Raw genomic sequence first — 17,100 nt, 5'->3', positions numbered from 1 at the left:
AGGAAGAAATAATTTGAAGGGAAATGTCAGAAAATCAGTATAGTAAAAGGAAACATATGGCATGGCTTGGAAGAGGAAGTACAATATCATTGAATGTTTCATGTTAACAGATTTTTAACAACTGTAAATATCTTGAGTAGGTTTTTCAACATTCAGCACTGATGACAGACAGTGCCCCCACGCAGATGAGTTGATACAGGCTTTGCACTGTCCACAAGAGCAAGTGTTGGCTTCAGGAGTAAATAGTAAGAAAAGCAGGTATAGGATGGAGCTGTTCCCTTAATTGTCTTAAGATCTTGGTATCTTGTGTTGAAGAATGGGCTTAGAACATTGAAATGAGTATTGTCTTAGTGTTCCTGTTGAAATTAGCAGGATTTATCCAGAATAATTTACTAGTGTTACACTAGTATTTTGAGAGTACATCCTGTTTATTAACCCAGTAGGCTTACTTTATACCTGTGTGTGGTTTTGGTCACTGCAAGAATGGGAACAGAATTGTAGAATGGGAACAGAATTGTAGGCAGCCAAAACTAAGCTGGGCTTAATGCAATTGAAAGCTGTATCTAAAGAAGGATGTAAAATTCCCACTCTGGACCTAATGCTGCTTGAGACCTTCTGCCCAGTCACAGATACCGCTTGAGTAGTACTGAGAGGACTGTAGGGAAGTAACTTTAGGTGGACACTGATCATATAGACCCATTAGAGGGCCCCATTTGTCACCCTGGTGGATGACTTTCATTGGAAAAGTGCAACCCTTTTCATTCGGCTCAATCTGTCATCAGTTCTGCTATCACTGACCATGCATTCTGTACTGACTGCAAAGGCTGGTCACTGGAGATACTGTGTTGCATTGGTTCTGGTCTTAACCTGCAGGGTCAATTTTTCAGTAACTGAACTGTGAAGTTCTGCAGGATAGGGTCTTGATGGGAATATTGCTTAACATCTCTGTGAAGCTGCTGGGAGTGATCATTCAGGATTTGGAGCCAATGCCATCTGCTATGCTGATCACACAGTGCTTTCTCTCCTCATGTCATCTGAATCAGTGGAGACTGTGCAATTCCTCTATCCCTGCCCACTCTTATTTCTGTGCTTTATTTGATTTAACTTCTATACCACCCAATAGCACCCAATTTCTGATGGCAGAGAATGAGGTGGCTAGATGGAGCCACTGAAGCAGTCGGCATGAGCTTTAGTGGACTCTGGGGGATGGTGGTGGACAGGAAGGCCTGGAGGAATGTTGTCCATGGGGTCGCAATGGGTTTGACACGACTTGCGACTTGGACTTCGCAACTAAAAACAACCACCACCCAATAGCCAAAGCCCTCTGGGCAGTTTACAACAATCCTTTTAAAATACAATGGACTGGATAAGGGCCAAAATCCAATCCTGAATCCTGACAGAGGAAAGGCCAGTTGTCCCTGCATGAGATAGGCTCATTGCCTGATCTGATGGAGCTGTACTCCCTCTGAAAGATCGGGTTCATGATCTGGGAATGCTCCTAGATCCATAACTGAGACCAGAGTTCAGATAGCAGCTTTGACTGGTTTGCCAGCTATGCTCTCTTCTGGACAGGGATGGCTTGGCCATAGGAGGATAAGAACCAGGAACCTCAAGCTGGCTTACCACAACTTGCTTTATGTCGGGCTGATCTTGAGGCTGGTCTGAGAGCTGGAGTTAGTGCAGAGTGCAGCAGCTTGGTTGTTGTTAAGATCCTCCTGTTTCCAGTATGCAGTGCCTTTGCACTGGCTGCCAGTTTGCTTCTGGGCCAGTGCTAAAGTTTGGCTACTGGTGTGTAAAGTCCTAAACAACTTTGAAAGGGGACTCTTGAGAGAGCACCTTCTCCCTTACTAATTGGAATTGTTTTGAAGTCATGTTCTTGGAGGTTCTGTACAGACCTATGCCTGATCAGAGTCAGCCAGCAGTGTAATGGCTTATTTCTGGAACTCTCTGCTTCCGGAGCTCAAGCAAGTGCCAGTATTGTATTTTTTTTAATGGCTCCAAAAACACCTTTATTTCAAGAAGCCTTCCTGAACTAACCAACTATGGTTTTATTTTCACCATATTGGTTCATTCTTTTATATGTTTTATCTTATTTAAAATTTTTATATACCATCCGCTACCGAGGTCTCAAGATGGTCTTACAATAAAACAGAGTGGAGCCCAGCATCCAGGTTTTATTTATTTATTTAAAAAATTATATGCCATCCTTTATGACAATGTCTCAGGGTGGCTTATAGCATTAAAACCAATAACTGATAAGAAATTGATTTTCTATACAATAAAAGCCCACATTAAATTCTCATTCGTCATTCACTGGGTCAGAATCTCTGTAATGGGAAAGGGAGTGGTATCTACTTCCTGGAAATAAAGAAAATGCTCTTGCCCCCTCATACTTTTCTAAAAACACATGATAGAGATGGAAATTGGAAAAGGGACAATGGAGGCCCATGTGAAATACACTGCCTGAATGAACTTTTTATGTCACTTCATGCTTTAAAAAAACAAAAAACAAAAAACCTCGTGTCACATAATAAAGCTCTTTGGAAGTTCGGAGTTTCAACAGCAATTTCAGATGCTGGCATGGAGAATCGCTGGCCAAAGAGTGGAGTCCCACAGAAGCACACATATTCCTGGACATGCCTAAGTGATGTCTTTGGATTGTAACCCTAATGATATCTAAACTATAAACTCAAGATCAATGATAATATGGTGCTTGATTAAGGTGGCAATGGAACTCAGTGGACCTTTTGATTAGACATATATTGGATTGCATTACAAATTTTTATTAGTTTATTTAATTTAAAACTCATATATAATGCTCTTTATGGATCTGTGTTTTTTCCTTACAGGAGTCCCTCCTCCAGATGATTACTGATGGGGTGGGGAGAGAAAGGGTGTTATTTCCTTGCCCAAGACCCAGAAATGCAAAGGCCCTTAGAAAAATCCTAAGAACACAAGTAGTAACATTGTAGCCACATAGTTCTTCATGTGATGTTGGTTTTAGTGAGAAATTTCATTTTAAAAGAATGTAGTCAAATGTAAAAAATAAAAAAAGAAGTTTAGCAGGTGCCAAGATGTGGAAGAAAAGAGGAAGAGCAAGGAAAGGCAATAATCATATGAACATAATTATAAATAAAATCTAAAGTCTTGTAACTTAGCTAGTACAACCTACCTGTTGAGTAGGATGTTGGGTTTCAGAGCATATGCAAAGTTCAAAGCAGAGAGGATCTCAGAGAGACAAAGGGCACAATAGTCTTCCAAAAGGTTTATTGGGAAGATCCCAGGAGCTTGCCAAGCTTTTATGGCAATTTTAGTTGAAAAAAAGCCAGCGACTTATCTGAGTATGAGTATTTTTCCCAGTAGTGCAAAACTTTCTTCATTGGTCTGGGATGATCTGAAACAGGATGCACATTAACTGAAGGGTTTATTTTATTTCAGGAGTTTTGGATGAGAAATTAATTGGCTGGTTTTGCTGTCTGTGAAATGTAAATAAATCCACATTATTACTTCTTTAACAGTGTGTACACACATGCGCACACACACAAACACGCACAAAAGCACATGTAAATTTTATACAGATTTGTGTCCTGTGGGCTTTGGCACCAAATCTTTAATGTGTCTAGTAACACTCTTGCTTTCCAGACATATTTACATGGCGTGGTGTGTTATCTTTTTGATGCAAGACAAACTCTGACCTGTTTCCTTATGCCTGGCTTTTTGGGACATTTGGACTCTTGGTTACTTGTTTTTTATTTGGTATATTTTTAGTCTTGATTTTAAACTGCTTGCTTTTATTGTTTAAACTACTGTCTTTTATTCCGCAGTCTTTTTTCATTTTAGTTTTGTATATTTATGTTTTTTTTGGGGGGGGAGTATTGTATCAAGAAGAAATTTTAATAAAAATTTGAAATCACAGAGGCCTTTGATAAGAGTAAATACACAGTGATTCAATGGTTTGTCATATTAATAAACTATGAATTAAAAGGAAAATGAATGGCTTGGTTTCTCTGTGTGTTTATGTTAAATCACTCTGAAAACATTGGGTCATTAACTGTGGCCTTGCTGCATTTTTAAAAACTTGTCCAATATGGAAATCTATGACAACTAAATCAAATACAGTAATGTAGAAAAAGCAATCCTATTGCTGTGTGCTAAAACAAAAAAGCAACCCCTCCTCCCTACAATGCTGGATATTATATAATATAGCTTATTTCTGTTAACTTCTCAATTTCTTGAGCTATATTTCCTCAATGTTCTGTGAACTGACTGGGAAAATTAGGTAACTAGTACTAAGTGTTTAGGTCTGACTCCTTGGCATATTCCTTATAATATGGAATTACTGGAATTGAATTGCTCCACCTAGTGGCCAATTTGTGCATCTGTTCATTTTACTAGTCACAACAGACGGAAATAGTATGATCAAAAATGTTAGAATATGTACGGTCTATAATATGTATGAAAGAATGTGTTGACAATCATACTAAAGAAAACGTTTACTTCTAGTCTACTTGTTAGTATAAATATCTGTAACTCAGGTCAATACTTCATTGATTTGTAAAAGTTCAATTTCATCTACAAAATCGTACACCAAAATAAATTTGTTAGTAAGGTACCACAAGGTTGTTTAAGGTTGTTGCTTTGGATGTGACAAATACTTAGAATTTGATTCTTTTTTGTGTAAGCAAAATTTATTCTTATCTTTATTTGCTAAACTATGTCTACATCATCCCCATATCTCAAAATAAAACAAAGCTAAGTACTTTGAATTCAATAGGATAGTTAAACATGTGCTTAAATATCACCCATTGAAATAAATTGCACTTCACTGCTATTAACTTTGGTTGGATCATATCATAAGGGCTTATGATCTTAATAATAAAGTTGTTCAGTAATACAATGTGGCAGTATTCTTATTTAGCAACTTCCTTATTTACAACAGATTATCTTACAACTCTAGTGGGTCCAACATGGTATCTCACATGCCTGCCAAATACAGCTATCTAGAGGTCTGCCCAAGCATACAATATTCCACATATATCACAGAACATACATGAAAAAACAGAAGAAAAACAGAGGCAACAAATACTATTAGTAAGTAAGTACCAAACAATCACATTTTCTAGTTGTGTGTGTTTGACAGAGAGAGAGTGATATGCGTTCTGGCTACTAAAACTTCTATGATGGACATATAATTTATATATAATTTATTTTCAACACACACAACCTGAATCTTACAACTTTCAACCCAGGCAGTTAACCCTACTCACAAATCTGTTCATGGGCAAGTCAATTAAGAGATTCATTGATATACATTAAATGGAAATCACACCGAGTAGAATATCAAGTAAGATCAACCCCAATGAGTCCCTTGCAAGATAGCCCAGCATAACTGAGTGGCTTAGCACAGTTCTCCATATGTGTGTAAACAGGCTGGTTGTAAACATCACAAAGCATAGTTTTGTAGCAATTACGGATGACAGCGGAAACAAAGCTGTCTCTCAAGAGTAAGCTGGCTGCTAGCCACATAATCACCTTTACTGGTGTAGGTGAGTGTCTTCCCCTGCTTCTTTTAAGCAGATCAGGATAAAAGTCTTTGTTATGTTAAACTGGCCAGCTAGCTTGGCTTTGTGATATAAAGGATGAGTATTACAGAAGTCAATACAAAAGACACCAGCAAAAATAGAATAATAGCTTTTAGGGTAAGCAGCTTCATGATAAGAATTTGATGGAATACCTTTTCTCCCTTCCCAACCAAAAGGAGTTATCTCCACCTTCAGGGTGGTTCATGCTGCTTGTGGGCCAATTGGCAGGAACATCTGGCACAACTTAGCTGCCCTGCCCCTTTGAGTTGATGCTACATAATCCGACAAATAAAGTTAAGTCTGCCCCATCCAATTTTGCCTGTTCAACAGAATTTTCCACAGAACCAGACATGGCCTGGTTCTCTCTGGTCTCTTAGTGCAGGATTTGTTGACTTTGGCATTTCAGCTCTTCTTCCCTCTCCCCTTTCTGATTGAGGCAACAACCATGGAGGCTGTATTTTAGGCCTACTGCCTACAGTGGGTGGCCTGGGTGATCTATGAACCACTTGAAAAATCATGATGGAAGGGTCAGTCAACCCTTTATTAATAAATATAAAAAATTATCATGAGGACTTTAGGTCACTGGTGCCAATAAACCTCTTTCAGCCAGAGGGCCAAATTCAATTTTGGAGAAGCTCTGCATTGCAGTCATGTATATAAAAGGGGGAAAGCCAAAAATATCAGAAACTCCAAAGATATGAGCATGTTTTAACTTGCCATTCCCCTTACTGCATTGTGTTATCTAAGGGACCTATAGAGAAATGCCAGGAACTCCTGTCATGCCAGCTAGTGCTGCTGGTCATTTATATCAGCTCTAGTGCCTGACCGGCTATTCCCCCTTGATAGACCATCATGAGCAATGAGCAAGAATTGACAAGGCAAGCTCTGCATTCGGCAGACTGCAGACCAAAGTGTGGGACTGCCGTGGAATAAGCCTTGCTACAAAGCTTAAAGTCTACCGAGCAGTAGTGCCAACTACCCTGATGTATGCCAGTGAGACTTGGACAGTATACAGAAGGCACACTAGGCAACTGAACCACTTCACACAACTTGCCTCCACAGACTTTTGAGGATCCGGTGGCAGGATTGGTTTACCGAGCCTCCATCTCCCTCATGGGACTTCCAGTCCCTTCGAGACTAGGGCTGGAGTGCCTCTACTTGGTGTTGGGCGATCAAGACAGATTGGGGACTCTGCTGGTGTACCGTGCACACTTCTGCCCAACAGTCTCCCTGCCTGAACTGACGGAGATCGTCTCGGACCTGGTGTTGAGGACCCCCAGGATGTTGGTCCTGGGGGACTTCAATCTCCATGCCGAGACTGGTCTGACCGGGGCAGCTCAGGACTTCATGGCCTCCATGACGGCCATGGGGCTGTCTCAACATGTCACAGGCCCGACCCATGAACGTGGACACACTCTGGACCTGGTTTTCTCAATGGGGCAGGAAGAGGGTGGTTTGAGGGTGAGGAATTTATGTCTGACAACCCTGTCATGGTCAGATCACTTCCTCGTGAGGTTTGTGCTCAAGAGCAGCCTCTCCCTCTGTAAGGGTGCGGACCCGATTGTGTGGGTCCGCCCCCGGAGCCGGATGGATCCGGATGGATTCCTGAAGGCCCTGGGGGAGTTTCCGGCTGACAAGACTGGTGCTCCTGTCGAGCCTCTGGTCAAACTATGGAATGGGGAGATGACTAGGGCTGTTGACACAATTGCTCCTAAGCATCCTCTCCCGCCAGGCAGAGCTCACTCTTCCCCTTGGTATACATCTGAATTGTGGGCGATGAAGCAGGCTGGGAGACGGCTAGAGCATAGGTGGAGGAGATCACGGGATGAATCTGACCGAACACACTTAAGAGCCCATTATCAGGCCTATGCTGTGGGGGTGAGGGCAGCAAAAAAGAAATTCTTCTCTGTTTCCATTGCCTCCTCAAAATGTCGTCCAGCAGAGCTTTTTCGAGTGGTACAAGGGCTGGTCCGCCCTGGCCCTAAGAAAGATCTGGTTCCACCCTCGAAGACCTGCTGTGATGACTTTGCCAAGCATTTCAGGGAGAAAATCACTCAGATTCGTCACGAGCTAGACTCTACTAGTGACTAGAGGCTTCTGGGGAGATACCAATGCCGCCGTCTGGTCCAAAATTAATGGATGAATTTCAGTTATTGCGGCCTGATGATGTGGACAAGGTGCTTGGACGAGTACATCCCACCACTTGCCTATTGGACCTTTGCCCATCTTGGTTAATAAACAACGCCAAGCACGGGATTGGGATCTGGAACTTGGAAGTGGTTAACGCTTCTCTGAGGGAAGGTCAGGTACCTGCCCCTTTAAAGGAGGCGGTAGTCCGACCAGTCCTGAAGAAAGCATCACTGGATCCAGAGATGGCCACTAATTATAGACCAGTGGCCAACATCCCGTTTCTGGGCAAGGTGTTGGAGCGGGTGGTGGCAGGACAACTCCAAGCACTCTTGGATGAAACTGATTATCTGGACCCATTTCAGTCCAGCTTCAGACCCGAGTACGGTACTGAATCTGCCTTGGTCGCCTTGTATGATGACCTGTGCAGGGAGAAGGACAGGGGGAGTGCGTCCCTGTTGGTTCTTCTGGACCTCTCAGTGGCTTTTGATACCATTGACCATGGTATCCTTCTGGATAGACTAGCGGGATAGGGGGTCGGAGGCACTGCTTTGCAGTGGTTCCACTCCTATCTCAATGGCCGATTCCAGAAGGTGGTGCTGGGGGACTATGGCTCTGCACCATGGTAGCTATGCCATGGAGTTCCGCAGGGATCCATTTTGTCCCCTTTGCTGTTTAACGTCTACATGAAACCGCTGGGAGAGGTCATCAGGAGGTGCGGGCTGCGGAATCATCAGTATGCTGATGATACCCAGCTTTACCTCTCATTTTCCACCAATCCAGGTGAGGCAGTGGCTGTACTGAACTGGTGCCTGGCTGAGGTAATAGGCTGGATGAGGGCCAATAAACTGAAGCTCAATCCAGACAAGACGGAGGTCCTGTTGGTCGGCGGATCGAGCTTCGGGGAGAGTGAATTGAACGTAGTCCTGAATGGGGTTGCACTCCCTCTTAGGGACAAGGTTCGCAGCTTGGGAGTGCTCCTTGACCCAAAGCTTTCACTGGAAGCTCAGGTGACAGTGGTGGTGAGGAGCACTTTCTTTCAGCTTCGGCTGATCCATCAGCTGCGCCCCTACCTGGAGTACGACTGCCTGGCGACAGTGACACATGCGTTGGTGACTTCCTGCCTTGACTTCTGTAACGCGCTCTACGTAGGGCTGCCCTTGAAGATGGTCCAGATACTTCAATTGGTTCAAAATAGAGCTGCCAGGCTGCTGACAGGGACTGGGTGTTATGTTCACATGACTCCAGTCCTCCATCAGCTTCACTGGCTTCCCATTGAAGTCCAGGCCCAATTCAAGGTGTTGGTGATGACCTATAAAGCCCTTAATGGCTTGGGTCCTGGTTACCTGAAGGAGCACTTATGTCCATATATGCCCGCCCTCCCGCCCCTTGAGATCTGCGGGAGAGGCCCTTCTCCGGGAGCCCTCCGTGAAGGAAATTAGGAGGGTGAGTACTCGGAGGAGGGCTTTCTCTGCGGTGGCACCCAATCTATGGAATGTGCTCCCCAGAGAAGTCCGCCTGGCGCCGTCGTTATTTGTTTTTCGGTGCCAGGAGAAGACCTTTTTATTCAAATGTTATTTTAATTGTTAATATTATTTATTCATTTCATTCTTTGGCCAGGGCTACTTAATTTATATTGTTAATTTATATTATTCTATTGAAGTTTATTTATGGTTGTGAGCCGCCCCGAGGCTTCGGCGAATGGGGCGGCATAGAAGTCTCCTAAAATAAATAAATAATAAATATTCCCCCTTGATAGACCATCATGAGCAAGAGCAATAGATGCTAGACAGAAAGAGAGTCAACAAGCGACTGGCGTGTGAGTCAAGGTTGGACTTGAGATGTGCTGCTATCATCACAGCCTTGCTGAATAAACCAACATGATGCTGTGTAAAATGGCTCTCTCTAGGTTTGCCCAGTGGAGGTTCACATTCGTGTTAACATTTCTGATAAGATGATGTGTCACACTTGCTGATGGTTCAGAGGAGTCTGTGGCAGCAATTCCAGAATCAAAGGTGAGAATGACAGGTGGAGGTTGCATCCAGAGTTATTGTTCGCTAAATGTCAGCTTGGAATCTTGCAGTATTCCCACAGAGTTGGTGCCTTGAAAAAGAGAAGAACATATCTTAAAAAGACTATGATTACTGTGAGGGCGAGAAGTGTTTGGAAGAAACAATCCTAATTGCCATAAGCATGATGGGGTAACAGGAGAGGGGAAAATGGATTAGAAAAATGCAATGGTGTCACAAATCATTAAAAATTATCAAGAGAGTCAATTCTATTCCCTCTGGTCTGAATACAGGCAAATGCTTTTATCACACTACACACTTAATCAACTCACTACTGCAGTTATGTTTCTGTGCTATCACCCAATAACATAGAGTGTTAAACTGTTCTCTTTTTCTGCATTTTACTTCCCCTGATAGCAGGGTTTATATCTCACCTCCCACCTAATTATACCTCCTTAGATATCCAAAGATTTCAAGGCAGCTTACAAACAAGGTACAAAAAAAAGCCACAACTGCAGTTAACAATTGGACCTGACTCAAGATATTTACATTACAAGTCATTGGTCCCAGACAGACTGCCCAACTATCTGTGAAATAAGCTACTGCTGAAAAGCCTTCTCAATCTCTGAAGCATGCCTCCTCCTTGATGGGGGAGGCATTGGGACCGGGTCATTGGTTGATGATCTTAATGTCTAGCCCGATTGGTATCACTCCTTCAAGCTACTCAGGACTTTAAAGGCAATATCCATACTTTGATTAGGGATCAAGAATGAACAGGCAGACCATGGACTTGTTTTAAACCTGGCTGGCAGTGGTGCAATGGAGCCAGGACTCTGCTGAGGTTGTCTGCCACTTCCCTTAGAATTATCTGTTCTCTCTGAGCTTAATTACAATTTTCAGAGGAACTGGGGGTGGAAAGGTGGGATGAAGTTTCCCAACACTGATATTATTTTAGGGTGGCTTGGTCCTGAATTGGCAATTCAGACCCATTCATTTACAGAAGACCTACTCCTGGTAGAGATAAAATTTACTAGAAATGGTTTGCTGTGATGGCTTACAAGCTGCCTGCATGTTTGGACTTTCTTTGGGGGTATTGCTATAGGGATGCTCTTGAGGAGCTGCACTTCAGAATTACCTCTGTGCAACTGCTGTTTAGTGAGATATGAGCGCGCCATGCCAGCCCAGTCTCTGGCCCACTCACACTCTATGCTAACTGAAGCTTCCAGCCTGTGTTCAGTGGCAGTGCCAGATAGAATAATCCAAATAAGAGTCCTTCAGGAGTGAATCCCACTGTATTCAATGGGTCATAGTCCATACAAGTGTCTTTAAGAGTGCAGCACAATCTTGTACAACATTTCTACTCAGAAGAAAGCATCACTGAGTCCAATGGGACTTATTCCCAGGTAAGTTTGCCAAGGAATTCAGTCTTAGCTATCTTTAGTGCATGAGAAACCATACAAGCAGGTTGCAAGCCTATGCTCCTGAGAAGTAATGTATTGTTCTCATTGGAGATGTTTTGTTTTCTTTTGTTTTAATTCATTTGGCAAAAGACATTTTTTTCACAATATGAGTGATCTGAAATGGTGGAGGGATGCTCAGGCATTCTGCAGGACATGGTTCTTGGAATCCATCAACATTAACAATTGCTTTCTAATACTCAGTGAAACAAAAGGTTTCTTGGAGGAGTGGACATTATAGGAGCTAATTCTTCACTCTGCAAGGGGTTAAAAATGGGAGAGGACTTAACTGGATAGAACCAAGAAGTACCAACTAAATTATCTCCTAATCAGTTCAACTTCAATCCCAGAAAAGTACTTAGGCTAACTAATTAGACAGGCAGTTGCTGACCACTTGCAAAGAATTGTGTGATAAGTAACACTGTGGGTTCCTTCAATCATTCATGTCAAGATGACAATCAATTATGTCAAACTAATCTAATGGCACCCTTTGATAAGATAACCAGTTGCTTAGCAATAGAGGGTATGGTAGATATCTTGATGTTTTTAAAGATATGGAGAGTATAGTAGAAACCCCGATTTTAAAAAGATATCTTGTACAATTTACTGTTACATGCATCACCTGACTCTAAAATAGGAAATGTGAAGAACTTTCTAATGTGTTTTCCTTTGAAGCAGCAACTCAGAAAGGGCAGACTTCAGAGCTATGATCAGCCAGTGGAGGGAAGTTGCTGGTAATGTAGGAAAGTACTTCCATTAAAAAAAAAATCATGTATTTGTCTTGTCCTCTTAACTTCCTAGAAGGTCAAAATGCAGAGGGATTTGAACCTCAGGACATGGTTTACTGGCTGCAGAGCTATGAGCTCCAATTATAAAATACTGAATATTAGGCCAGTAGTAAACGTTCCTTTCTTGGGCAAGATTCCTGAGCAAATAGTTGCCAACCAGTTCAAGATGCTATTGGATGAGACTGATTATCTGGGTTGATTTCATTCATTTTTTAAACATAGAAACAGCCTTGGTTTCCCTATTTATGTATTGGATTTGTTTGAAGGCTATCCACTAGCATCGTGCTTTCTGTGGGGAGATAGTCACAGAGAGTGTGACCTTACTGAGTCTTCTTGATATTCCAGTGGCTTTTCATACTATTCATCATTTTATACTTCTGAGATTGGCTCAGTTGGGAGTGTGAGGTACTACTGCATTGCAGTGGTTTTGCTCTTTCTTGGATTGTTAGCTCCAAATGGTTGGCTCCAAAAGTTTGTTCTTTGTGCCCTATGGATTTTCCAGTAGAGAGATCAGTTTTGTCCCTCATGCTATTCAGCATATACTCTTGTCATTAATAAGTTGATGGCACACCAGAATGTTTCTTCTCTTCATCTTCAAGCAGTGGATGTACTAGATTGATGCCTAGTTGCAACAGTGGACTGGATGAAGATTAAGAAATTGAAATGCAACTCAGACAATGCTGAGAAGCTGTTAGTAGTTCACCAGAGGAGGTTGCACTATCTGTTTTGGATTGGGTTGCACTCCTGCTAAAGACACAAGTTCATAGTGGGGGTTCCCCTGGTTTCATCTTTGTCTGGTGGACTCGGTGTCATGGAGTGCCTTCTACCAGCTTTGGTTGATGGCCCATCTTATACCCACATACAGACATGGATGATCTGTTTTGGTTGCCCATGTTCTTGGGACCTCTGAGTTAATTAATGCAACGAGCTTTATGTGGGGCCACCTTGAAGGCAGTTCAGAAGTTGCCGTTTATGTAAAATGTAGAGGTCAGATTGGTAACAGTCAAGAAGGTCGAAACATAATACTTCTGCTCCACCTTGCACTGGCTGCCTGTTTCTGATTCAAGGTGCTGGTTTTCACTTGAAGTACTGCACTCAGCTTGGAACTGCAGAACCTGATGGACCACCTCTCCTGACAGCAGCCTATTTGTATACTATGTTCATTGTCCACAACTCTTCTCCAAGTGCTTAAAGCTGTTGCTACCAGCAACTAAACTTTAGGAGAAGCACTTCTGCCTTCTAGAAGTGTGGAAACTGTTCTAAAGCCAGGAAATGATCATTGACTGGGGGAAAACAGGTAAGGCCAGGTTAAGGATTTCTAGGAACCCCTGGGAAGCCAACTTTGGGCCTCAGGATTGATATTCTGCATCTTTGCCCTTCACAGTTCCAAATTCTGCTCCTAATCACCTCAATTTTATTTGTAATTTTCCTCAATCCCTCTTTTACACGGACATTAGTTTCCTCTTTACTGATAGAACCTCTCTGAACTCATAACTGCCTGCCTGCCTGCCTGTTTTCTTCTACCACTACTGTGTTCTTCCAGTTGAAAATGTGGATGGCTGTACTGCCCTGTTCAGGGTACAAAGGACTTGGCATTTATTGGTTTGTGGGGAAAATCCATTCCGCAGTGGCCCAGGGACAGGTGGCAGCGGCAGCCCTTCCCTCACAGGTTGCAAAAATAGTTTTAAACAGATGCTGTTTTAAGAGAGAGAAAATAAAAGCAGTCCCCTGTAAGGATTGAAGTTTTGCATGGTTTTCCCTCATTGGTTTTTTGCTTTAGCTGCCAAGACTCATCAAAACAATATCAGGAAGAAGTGAATGCATGTGGGTTGGCATTTTAAGCCTTCCAGGCTCCCTTTTTGCCATATAGTATTGATTTAGAGGTCAATATGGATTCACACATGAGTATTATCAGGGCCAGTTGCCAATCTGAGGGGGGAAAGTGTGGTGCAATGACCTCCATGATATGCATTGTCAGCTGTCCCCTGCCTCATCCCAGGTTTATGGCCAACGGCAGGCAGGAGTGAGAATGGTGTTGTGGTTTCTGTTGGGAAGGTGAGGCTGCCACTCAGGGCACTATGGAAGGTCTAACATGGCAGTTGGGTCACACCTATCCACTGCTCAGTAGACTCAAACCATGAAAATAGTCTGGAAGCTGGGCCCAATCGCATAGCAGGTATCAACTGGTAGGCCCTAGTGGACCACTGGGATCTGAGGAAATACCTGGGGATTTCAGGTGCTCTCAGTGGGTCTGTCCATCACTACAAGATCCAGCAGTGAATTGCATGTGTGAATGTGCCTTAGAAACACTTGTGATCTTGAAAAGGCAATTCAGAAATGTGGGCATGCACAAACACAAACACACTCTCTCACACACGGAGCCATAACAGCTCAAATACTCGAGACAACACTTTTGTACACGTTCAGCAGAAAGCCACTGAGTTGGGACTGGCTGACACATGTTGGTTCATCACTTTGCAGAAACATCAAGTAGTGCCTTGCATGTGTGGATGTACTGACACTCTTCAGGAAGTACATACAGAATTTTCATATCACCTCAAATTCAGTTTGTCAGTGAGTTCAGTGGTTCCCTGGTGGTGCCATTGTGATGCGTACTGACCTTAATGGAAGCAAATCCTTCCATGGTTGATTGGAATCATGTAAAGCTACTTGCAGTAGTCACAAATGAGCAACAGTTTCTTTTCCTGGCAAAGGTTCAGTTGAGTCTAAGTAAGGACTGTGGGATCAGCACTTAGCGTCTTTTCGCCTGGGGCTGGCAATTGTTTTCCTTGATGCAGTTTCCCCCAGCATTTTGACAAAGAAGGAACAAACAGCTTATCTTATAAAGATTTATCACCTATAGCTTCTATAGTCTTGTGAAGAAGACATCAGCTGTGCAAATAGCAAGGTTAAAGTGATTGTGTATGAAGTAAATACAAACTTCAGATAGTATTTCATTCTGAAAACCAGTTTTCAACAATACTTAGATAACTTTAAATGGAAGCTCTTTCATAAACTTGACCCTTTCATGAAGTTTTGTCACATTCAAGGTCAGATAGAAATAAAAAACGGTTCTTTTACATTTTTTAACAACCAATTCAACAACCTAACAAGCAATTCAAGTTGGTAGATACTTGCCCCCCCCTCTCCTTATAAGATACAGGCTTTTAAAAAAATCTGCACTATTTTTAATATAGCAGCGTGATACTTGATTCATCGTTATAAAAGAGCCTCTCTTGCCTATTTGCTTAGAGACTCTCTTCTAACCCGTTACACCCAGAGTCAAAAGCAGTCCATTCTACATTGATTAATGCATTGTAAGTATCGGAAATTGCCTGGCCTAGTTGCTTTGTTTGCTTTTTCATCTCTCTAAACAATCAAATGAAGCATCTCTGAAGACACCTGATTGATGCCATCAGTGCTGTACCGATATTAGTGTTTCCCAGTGGATATCCAAAGCAGGCCAATAACTTTCAGTGTATTTTCAACTCTGCTAAACTGAAGAGTTTGGTGTATTTCCCCCTATTAAAAGAGTGAGAAAGGACATTTTCCTGCCTGAGGCAGAACAGCAGTTGTGCTCCCCACAACTCAAGTCAAGTTGCATAATAACCAAGGATGACCAAATTATTTTGGCTCCTGCGAAAGGTGGAAGTAACAACAATGCATTAGATACCCAAATATTTGCTACTTTTTGTGACTCCCAAAATTAAAAGTGTGAGGCAGCTGCTTCGTTCTGCTCAAGGGACAGTCTTGAGGTAAGCTGGGTTCTACCACTTTGGATTACAAACAGAGGATGTCATTCAAATACGCAAATTGTCTGCAAGGAATTATTGGTACGGACAGCTGCCATGGTCTGAACTTCATGGAGAAGTCCTGATACATTTTAATGTAAATACAAAAACAGCGATATGGAGATTTTAGAGAAGTCAGATGATTCCTTAAAAATAAAACCACTTCATAAATTCCATTGTACTGCAGGCACATTAGTGACTATGCAGTGTTTAACCCAATACACATGTAAAATACTATGAGAAGACCTGAATCTTCACACACAAGAGTGTACAAAAAGAGTGCACAATCATAATTCATCAGTATTTGTTCACTAAGTATTCTTCACTACATTTTGCTACATGTGTTTCCTGTTTACACGTGGTTGGGCCCAGATTTTCTGGATCAACTATGGTGAAAGAAGTGAATATTCCCACCCCTTCCTTCCCAAGGCAGCTGCCCCAGTTCCTGAAAATGCTACACAGTCAGAAGAACCTACTGAATGGCTTGCGCTTTGGTGTGTGTATGGGATGAAGATTCCCCAGAATCAATAGGAAAGGCCTTCAGCAAGGAGACCCCTTTCTTGCACAGAAGGTTCCTTCCTTTTTCAGAAGGCAGATCCTGTATTCAACTTGTTTTCAGTGGCAAACAATGATCAAATACCATGTTCCTACATTGTTTGGATTATGTGACCTGCTCCTGGTAGTACACTCTGACTACTGACAATTCAGACAGGTTCAGAAAAGAATAACAGAAATGGCTAGGGGGATGGAAGACGAGCCAAGTGCCTGACAGATGAAGGAATGGGATACATCTAACCTGGAGAAGACTGAAAAGAATGTGAGAGCACAAAGATGGCTGCACAGAAGAGGGGAAAGACTTATTTTGCCCCAGGTAGAATGACTATATCTAAAGTCTTATATTGCAGTTGAACATTTGGAGAAAGATGTGGGGAAGAATCCAATACTGCTATTATAGTATTGCAACAATGGAACCCACTGCTAGCACAATGAGGGATTATTTTGTTCTGAAGTAACCCCAGAAATAAGCAGAAGCACTACCTTATGTTGTAAGCCGCCCCGAGGCTTCGGCGAATGGGGCGGCATAAAAATGTTTTAATAAATAAATAATAAAAAATACCTTTTGGGTCAGGACAGGTCTGCAGGCCTCTGCTGTCCTGTTCTGTGAGGAATGCTTGTAGTCATTTCGGGTTGCTTTCAGAACCACTAGTGCCAGGCTGTGCTGATGCCTGGGCAGCAGCATAAGAGGTGATCAAATTTGGAACCAATTACCCTTGGGCCAGGGGTCCTTCACTGGAGGTCCTCAAGTGGAGGTTGGAGGGACTCTAGCTTCAAGCTGGTGATCGGGT

Source organism: Varanus komodoensis, unplaced genomic scaffold, assembly GCF_004798865.1.
Source record: "Varanus komodoensis strain SLA01 unplaced genomic scaffold, ASM479886v1 scaffold24, whole genome shotgun sequence".
NCBI lineage: Eukaryota > Metazoa > Chordata > Lepidosauria > Squamata > Varanidae > Varanus > Varanus komodoensis.
This window is presented reverse-complemented; position numbering follows the sequence as displayed.